Source organism: Salmo trutta, chromosome 19 (assembly GCF_901001165.1).
Source record: "Salmo trutta chromosome 19, fSalTru1.1, whole genome shotgun sequence".
NCBI classification, from domain to species: domain Eukaryota; kingdom Metazoa; phylum Chordata; class Actinopteri; order Salmoniformes; family Salmonidae; genus Salmo; species Salmo trutta.
This window is the reverse complement of record NC_042975.1, coordinates 42,311,582-42,321,617: the sequence shown is the minus strand read 5'-3', so window position 1 is coordinate 42,321,617 and position 10,036 is coordinate 42,311,582.

Here is a 10,036-nt window from a genome sequence, read left to right as displayed (position 1 = left end):
TCACTTTTTGTCCTGAATACAAAGTGTTATGTTTGGGGCAAATGCTGAGTGACATTCTCCCTATTTCCAAGCATAGTGGTGGCTGCATCATGTAATGGGTATGCTTGTAATCGTTAAGGACTTGGGAGTTTTTCCCCTTTAAAAAATAAACGTAATGGAGGCAAAATCCTAGAGGAAAATCTGATTCAGTCTGCTTTCCACCAGACACTGGGAGATGAATTCACCTGTCAGCAGGACAATAACCTAAAACACAAGGCCAAATCTACACTGGAGTTGCTTACCAAGAAGACCTGAAAATGATTATCAAGCAATGATCAACAACCAATTTGACAGAGCTTGAAGGATTTAGAAAATAATAATGGGCAAATGTTGCACAATCAGGTGTGGAATTAGTGGTTGCTGCTAAAGGTTGCTTCTACAAAGTATGACTTATATAAATGAGATATTTGAAATAAGTCAAGGGGTATGAATACTTTCTGAAGTCATTATACACTAAGTGGCGGCAGGTAGCGTAGTGGTTACAGCGTTTGGCCAGTAATCGAAAGGTTGCTAGATTGAATCCCTGAGCTGACAAGGTAAAAATCTGTCGTTCTGCCCCTGAACAAGGTAGTTAACCCACTGTTCATAGGCCGTTGTGAATAAGAATTTGTTTTTAACTGACTTGCCTAGTTAAATAAAGGTTAAAAAATAAAAATAAAATAAAAGTGCTTATATTCTATTTATAACACCACACAAATGGGCACTCTCACACACACACACACACACACACACACACACACACACACACACACACACACACACACACACACACACACACACACACACACACACACACACACACAGGGAGGATGATGCTCTTGTGACCTGAGGTGGTTTACACAATCCTTTCAGTCTCCCAGGAGAGGAGCACTTCACCCAGAGAGTGGCAAGGTAAAAATAGTACCCCAAAGATAGCCAACCACTATCAGCATATCATACAGTATATCACTAATCCTGTCAAACCTCCTCTTTGGATGTTTGCTTTAAGCAGCTATTATAAAAAGTAGATCAAAGTGAAATGAGTGTAAATTAGAGCAGTTAGAGGTCATTAAATGAGTCAAGAAGATAGAAAGATGTAGATAGGAATCTAAATGATGATGAGTCGTTGCATAAAGTAGTGAGAGCAATATAAACAGTTGAGGGTTGTGTAGAGTAAAACCATGTCTCTATTATTAAACACATTTCAAAAGAGAGGAAGGTCATCCACATCAGTGAGAAGATTTGGCAAACAGCCAACAGTACCCCCTTCCCTCCAATATCTATCAACTGCACTAACTGCCACAGCCAGCTCTGTACAACTGCATGAGAGCAAAGAGCTGGAGGCGGGAGGGAATGTCTCCAATGAAAGGTAGAGCTTGAATAGTAAGTACAAAAGGAGGAAGACGATACACATGATGAGAGAGCATAGGATAACACGATAGTTCACCACAGTTCAACGTTTTCGAGAGTTGAAATTCAACTTTCATCAAAGTAAAAATCTCTGCCGCAATAACAGATGTAGAGCATAGTGTCTCCAACCATGAGGACACTAGTCTGAATGGCACTGACGAAAACATCCATGACACAGTATAGAAGGAACATACATATAAACTCAGCAAAAAAAGTAACGTCCTCTCACTGTCAACTGCGTTTATTTTCAGCAAACTTAACATGTGTAAATATTTGTATGAACATAACAGGATGCAACAACTCAGACATAAACTGAACAAGTTCCACAGACATGTGACTAACGGAAATTGAATAATGTGTCCCTGAACAAAAGGGGGTCAAAATCAAAAGTAACTGTCAGTATTTGGTGTGGCCACCAGCTGCTTTAAGTACTGCAGTGCATCTCCTCCTCATGGACTGCACCAGATTTGCCAGTTCTTGCTGTGAGATGTTACCCCACTCTTCCACCAAGGCACCTGCAAGTTCCCGGACATTTCTGGGGGGAATGGCCCTAGCCCTCACCCTCCGATCCAACAGGTCCCAGACGTGCTCAATGGGATTGAGATCCGGGCTCTTCGCTGGCCATGGCAGAACACTGACATTCCTGTCTTGCAGGAAATCACGCACAGAACGAGCAGTATGGCTGGTAGCATTGCTGGTGAGGCAAAACCGCGACTGGTCAGTGAAGAGCACCTTTTGCCAGTCCTGTCTGGTCCAGCGACCATCACCTTACAACAGGCCTACAAGCCCTCAGTCCAGCCTCTCTCAGCCTATTGCCTACAGTCTGAGCACTGATGGAGGGATTGTGCGTTCCTGCTGTAACTCGCCAGTTGTTGTTGCCATCCTGTACCTGTCCCGCAGGTGTGATGTTCGGATGACCCGATTCTGTGCAGGTGTTGTTACACATGGTCTGCCACTGCGAGGATGATCAGCTGTCCGTCCTGTCTCCCTGTAGCGCTGTCTTAGGCGTTGCAAAGTACGGACATTGCAATTTATTGCCCTGGCCACATCTGCAGTCCTCATGCCTCCTTGCAGCATGCCTAAGGCACGTTCACGCAAATGAGCAGGGACCCTGGGAATCTTTCTTTTGGTGTTTTCAGAGTCAGTAGAAAGGCCTTATTAGTGTCCTAAGTTTTCATAACTGTGTCCTTAATTGCCTACCGTCTGTAAGCTGTTAGTTTCTTAAAAAAACGTTCCACAGGTGCATGTTCATTAATTGTTTATGGTTCATTGAACAACCATGGGAAACAGTGTTTAAACCCTTTACAATGAAGATCTGTGAAGTTATTTGGATTTTTACGAATTATCTTTGAAAGACAGGGTCCTGAAAAAGGGACGTTTCTTTTTTTGCTGAGTTTACAGCACCATACAGCACAATGGGTAGACACACACACACACACACACACACACACACACACACACACACACACACACACACACACACACACACACACACACACACACACACACACACACACACACACTCTACACATATCCTACACATTATTCTTAGTAATGGAGTATTATGTAGTAAAATGTTAATATAATAATTGAGCAATGTTAATATGTATGATGTAAAGTTTTATTTCTGTTTGGACCCCATCTTGACAACAGCTAATTGGGATCCTAATAAAATACTGAATACAAAATTATACACTAACATGCTGGGTTCCATTTAAAATGCTTGATGCGCTGTAAGCCCCGCCTCTCCCAACTCATTGTTTGTTTTTAGGCGCATGTACCCAACGTGGGTGATTGAAAGATGAACGAGGTCCACACTCCGGTCCAGTTGGTGGCAGTAATGCACCTTAAAGTTGGTGGACAACCACCATATAAAATCCACAGAAGAAGAAGACTGAACTTGGAGAGATTAATAGAAACCAACTAGGTTTCCCCTTTAAGCTGTCGATTAATGAGCAGAGAACACACGGTTTTGTGTGACTCAAAATGGGACGATATTCTACAAAGATCCAGCAAAAAAAGGACCTTGTACGTTTCAGAAAAAATAACAACCCAATATTTATATCCCAGAACAAATTAGCTAGCAACAGCAAGCTAGCTAGCTAAATGTCCACGAATGTTTCATATGTGTTTCGACCTGTCCCCATACTAAATTAATATAGTTGGTTCATAGTTTGTTTTGATACTTCAACCTGCGTGTTCTGATCGCATCTGGTGGGGGAAGACAAACAGTTGGGGGTGGCAGGTAGCTTAGTGGTTAGAGTGTTGGGCCAGTAACTGAAAGGTTGCTGGATCGAATCCCCGAGCTGACAAGGTACAAAGCTGTTGTTCTGCCCCTGAACAAGGCAGTTAACCCACTGTTCCCCGGTAGGCCGTCATTGTAAATAAGAATTTGTTCTTAACTGACTTAGCCTAGTTAAATAAAACACACGTGACTGGTGTAGTCAGCATGTACATGCTAAACCTGGCCTGGGATCTCCAGATGCTTCCAGGAGTTTAGCAGTTAACTGTGTGTGGAATTATGGACTGTGACAGAGACAGTGGGAGGCCAGGGAGAAGAGGGATATCTGGGGCAGCAAAACATTACAGAGACCTGGTTTATTGCAAGACACACTTAACACTTACACTGACACTACCTTGCAACCAGTACAACTCTTTAATCCCACAAGTACAGGCCTATACTGCAAAAACTCCAGTACTGAAACCCAGAGCAGGCTAATCTGTTATCATACTGTATCCATGAGAATTTGTCAGAGAATGACTTCAGGTCAGTGTTGAACATTACAGTGCCGAAACCACCACAGATCTCACTCCTTAACTCCCATCTCTCTTTATCTGCCCTAATCTCATTCTCTGTCTTTCCTGGACCAATGTCGTTCTGCCTGTCTGAGAAGGTAGTTCCTTCTGGTATGGTTGGAGAGGGGGTTGTGGGAGTCAGGTCGCTATCGGGGGAGTCGTCGCACAGAAGAGGGTGGGGGAACCTTTTAATACAGTCAATATTTTATGAGGGGAAAACAGCTAGGCAAGTATACTCTATTCATCAACAGATAGAGTGAGACGTCAGCATGTATATATGTACGTGGATAAATGGTTCACCTAGTGAGTATCAATACTGTCACGCCATCCCAACTCATTCAGGAAGGAGGTAGTGAGGGGGCCACTGTTGAAGCATCCCAGGTGTACTGGAGGATTCATGTAAAATACAGGAGGGACGTAAAGTCATATTGATTTGTTTTATATTAAGCATATGAGTCAAAAGAATGAATCTGGATCAACTAATACTATAATACATACTTCCAGATATACCTTGGTAACTTTTAATGAGAGCATGAGTGTGTGTGTAGTTGCATAATTCAGTAATAGTAACCGCACCCCACTGTGATAATTGTGTGTCGGTGATTAGTAGGATGTAATAAGGTGCTCATGTCTGTGTTACACTGAGGGGTGTAATCATTGCACGGTGCTTGTGTAGCAGGTTTAGAATAGCCCTTTGCACTGTGCAGCTATAAACAGCAGTAATAATAATTTATTTAGCTTCTCCCTCCCCATCACGATACTGCAGCTAACACAGCGCTCACAGTTCTGCCTCTTGTTTTTCCTACACCTACTCTGGTTAAGAGAGAAATACCATGCTTTATTCGGGGCATAAGAAAGAGACAGACAGACAGGCAGACAGACTGGCAGAGGAAGAGATACTTTTACACTGTGCAGTGTACTCGTGACTCCTTTTCTCCCATTCTGTATCTGTTTCTGTCACCCCTTTCCCCTTATTGTTATGTTTCTACCCCCTCTCCCTGTCTCTCTACCTCCTCTCCCTGTCTCTCTGCCCCATGTCCCTGTCTCTCTACCTCCTCTCCCTGTCTCTCTAGCCCCTCTCCCTGTCTCTCTAGTCCCTCTCCCTGTCTCTCTACCCCCTCTCCCTGTCCTAGCCCCTCTCCCTGTCTCTCTAGTCCCTCTCCCTGTCTCTCTACCCCCTCTCCCTCTCTCTGCCTCCTCTCCCTGTCTCTCTGCCCCCTCTCCCTCTCTCTACCCCCTCTCCCTGTCTCTCTGCCCCCCCTCTCTTTACTGCAGCAGTGTGAATGATAGCACTCTAAATGTGAGGGGAGCGGTAATGCAGGGAATTGGAGCCCCCTCCAGCCCAACAGAAACAAAACTATAAAAAGAGGGAATGAAAAACTAATAATAGCCTCAGGAGGAGTAAAGAAATAGTGTTAAAAAGAGAACAACAAATACAGGCTATAACAGGGACAGGTATGAATGAGTGGAAAAGTAATGAAACAGCTCAGCAAAAAATGTAATCTCTGCCGCAATATCACGTCGCTACTTTCTGCTTGCCTCCTCTCCCTCTGTCTGGCTTCTGGAGGACAACACAGTCTCCATCTCCCTGGTGTTGGAAATGATCTCTGATCAATTCCTTTTCCAGACTTCTCTGTAGGACTGTGTGCTCATACTAGATTTTCTCTGATGCAGTGTTGTTGCTTTTTTTTTACCGTATTACCAACTCTGGGAGTAATAAATGTTTGTTGTGCATTTAATTCACATGAGAAATAAATCTTCAATATACAGGATTTATCTGATCTGTACAGACTTTTACCTGGAAAGACCATGTCAGATCAACAGATTGGAAAACAAAAGATGGAAAAAACAAACAGAGAGTTGGATAGAGAAGGAGAGTAATTGTTTCCAAACTAGATTTGCGGTTGTCAACTGAGGTACAGTGTATTCAGATCTTCCCCCATTGTGCTATCCATTTCCCCTAGGGGCTCTGCAAACAGGTGCTAAAGTTACAGTCGCATTTTGATGCAATCTCTTTATCCATCCATTATCGCCTCTGTTTCCATCCCCTTTTCTTTATTTTGAGGTCAGTAAGAATTGTATTTGGGGTAAGTTAAGATACTGGAAGCTTTAGTGATGCTTTATTTTGCATACAGTCAACAGGTACACATCCAAGATGGCGTAGCAGTCAGACGTCTTTGTCCTCGTCTTGTCCCGTGTACGTATCTTTATATCTTTTTTCTTCGCATATCTTTTTAAAATATTTTTCCTAAACCTCAACTTCAATATACTCTCCTGCAACCCACCTCACCCAATGTGGTATGGATCTGCTATTTTCTAAAGTATTTTTCTTTACTTTCGTGCAACTCAGCCACGCTCAAGATCCTAAACGATATCATAACTGCCATCGATAAGAGACAATACTGTGCAGCCGTATTCATCGACCTGGCCAAGGCTTTCGACTCTGTCAATCACCACATTCTTATTGGCAGACTCAACAGCCTTGGTTTCTCAAATGATTGCCTCGCCTGGTTCACCAACTACTTCTCTGATAGAGTTCAGTGTGTCAAATTGGAGGACCTGTTGTCAGGACCTCTGACAGTCTCTATGGGGGTGCCACAGAGTTCAATTCTCGGACCGACTCTATTCTCTGTATACATCAATGACGTCGCTCTTGCTGCTGGTGATTCTCTGATCCACCTCTACGCAGACAACACCATTCTGTATACTTCTGGCCCCTCTTTGGACACTGTGCTAACTAACCTCCAGACGATCTTCAATGCCATTAAACTCTCCTTCCGTGGCCTCCAACTGATCTTAAAACTAAATGCATGCTCTTCAACAGATCGCTGCCCGCACCTGCCCGCCCGTCCAGCATCACTACTCTGGACGGTTCTGACCTAGAATATGTGAACAACTACAAATACCTAGGTGTCTGGTTAGACTGTAAACTCTCCATCCAGACCCACATTAAGCATCTTCAATCCAAAATTAAATCTAGAATCGGCTTCCTATTTCGGAACAAAGCATCCTTCACTCATGCTGCCAAACATACCCTCGTAAAACTGACTATCCTACCGATCCTCGATGTCATTTACAAAATAGCCTCCAACACTCTACTCAACAAATTGGATGCAGTCTATCATAGTGCCATCCGTTTTGTCACCAAAGACCCATATACTACCCACCACTGAGACCTGTACGCTCTCGTTGGTTGGCCCTCGCTTCATACTCGTTGCCAAACCCACTGGTTCCAGGTCATCTACAAGTCTTTGCTAGGTAAAGCCCCGCCTTATCTCAGTTCACTGGTCACCATAGCACACGCTCCAGCAGGTATACTTCACTGGTCACCCCCAAAGCCAATTCCTCCTTTGGCTGCCTTTCCTTCCAATTCTCTGCTGCCAATGACTGGAACGAACTGCAAAAATCGCTGAAGCTACCAACTCTTATCTCCCTCCCTAACTTCAAGCACCAGCTGTCAGAGCAGCTCACAGATCATTGCACCTGTACATAGCCCATCTGTAAATAGCCCATCCAACTACCTCATCCCCATACTGTATTTATTTATTTTGCTCCTTTGCACCCCAGTAGTTCTACTTGCACATTCATCGTCTGCACATCTATCACTCCAGTGTTTAATTGCTATATCGTAATTACCTCGCCACTATGGCCTATTTTATTGCCTTACCTCCCTTATCCTACCTCATTTGCACATACTGTATATATACTTTTTTTCTCCTGTATTATTGACTGTATGCTTGTTTATTCCATGTGTAACTCTGTGTTGTTGTATGTGTCAAACTGCTTCGCTTTATCTTGGCCAGGGCCTCAAATTTTGAGAATTGATTCGGGCAGGGTGGATTTCGTGCTTGTGTGCGCACCTTTTACTACTGCTCTCTCTCAGCAGAAGCTGCAGCCAGCCACTGGCGGTGCCAGGATTCCAATATTGGCTGCGCCAGAGAATTGTGTGGCCATGATGAAACTTATTTTTCTGTCATTCGGGAGAATGATGGTCCACAAGACCACGACAGGCAGCGCATCTCAGTATCAGGAGAAGCCCATAATTCCAATGGCATCTGTTAATGCCAATACATCCTAACAAAATCCACATATGACTGCCCTGTTAATGTGCCTTGCTTGACCTTGTGAACTTTCGAAAGTAGACCCATAGGGCTAACTGATCCACATGTTTTCCTTATGAGGCATATGCTCAATGCGGTTATTTTGGAATTAAACATGAACATTTGAGTAAAGTTATTATCTGAGACATAGTGCCACCTGCTGGGGAAATGTGTCCTTCCTGTAAGGTCCATATCTATCCCCCTGAGTGCTAACCTATGGAAGCACATTCCTGCCACCAAAACGTCAAGATAGTCGACCGTACTTACAGGTTATGTAGCGTATGTTTCTTCATTTGTAACATTGTGTGGTGATTTCAGAGATGGTATCAAGGAGTGGTGGGGGGGAAATAGTTTTCCTGGGGACCAGAGTTTTTCCTGATCTGGTAGGCTAACGTAACCAGGTTAAACTCCAGACCCTAGTTGTAGGGTCTGACATAGTAATAAATCAGCTTTATTTTTTTCTAATCAGGTCATATGGTTTAAAAAGACAACTGTGATTGGACAATAGAATTTACAGGGCTGAGATGGTTGTATGCAGGATTGCATCGGGTAGACCTTTGGATCTGTAATTAAAAATATACTCATACAGTATGTCATCACTATTGTGTTGGTTGATTCATTCCAGTCAATAATTCTGGATTAAAAAGGTCTAGGTAGCCAAGCCACCCGAAGTGTGAATATAAACCACATTTGATCACATTCACATTTTCTCAGAACAAAAATAAATGGGCCTGTAACTTAGTCCATAAAAACATAACGTTACGTTACCCCTGGCCCAGATGGGATCAGAGTAAACAGGCTAGGCTACCTGCAGCTGTGGTTGTCATCAGTAGGCTACAGACTGAAGCACAGATTAGGCCTAATTGTGCGTGAGTTGACAATTTGTTGTCCCGCCAAGATCAAGTTAGTCATGTGTTTGTCTAAATCAAAATAAGGAATGCTGTAACAGACGAGGCCTACCATCACTTGTTGTAAACAGGTAGCCTAGCGGTTAAGTGTTGGGCTAGTAACCTATTGAAATCATAGAAAGAGCACGTTGTGTCTCAACCGATGACAGGCACAACACAAAAACCTCAGATGATGTAAAACAGGGTCTAAGCTGCAATATTTACAAATATGAATTAACGTTTAATGTAAAAAAATTATATCAATCTCAACCGTCTATCTTTTCCACTGATGAAGACATGGATGTCTCATGATATGGTGGGGTATGCAAAATAAATACATTTTGAGCAACTTTATCTCTTGAATGTTTTGGCATTCAGGTCCAGAAAGTCACTTTCTGACCACTTCTACAATGAAAGGTTTCATTCAAATCAAAAGAAGTGCTGTCAAAAAGAGAATTTAAATGGGTTTACCAATGGATGTGACAAATATTTTTTGTTGTTGTTGTTTGTTTCACGTTTTCCAGCTTGGTGCTAACAAGTAATGAATTATCAGGTAACACCCCCCTGCTATTTGTTCAATGCTATTTCATTGCTTCTGTGGTTATAAGACATAACTGATAAGACTTGTTGTGATGCATTCCCTTGACCCAAGACTAATCTTTTATGTATTGTTTTATGAACTTATGGTATATCATAAAACAGTGTTGCAAAATGCAGGCTTATCAGGCAACATCTCCTCGCAAATATGTCATAAGCAGAAAAATGCAAATAATGTCAGAGAAATGTAAAATTAGGAATCTGATTCTTGGATATGAATATCTGGTG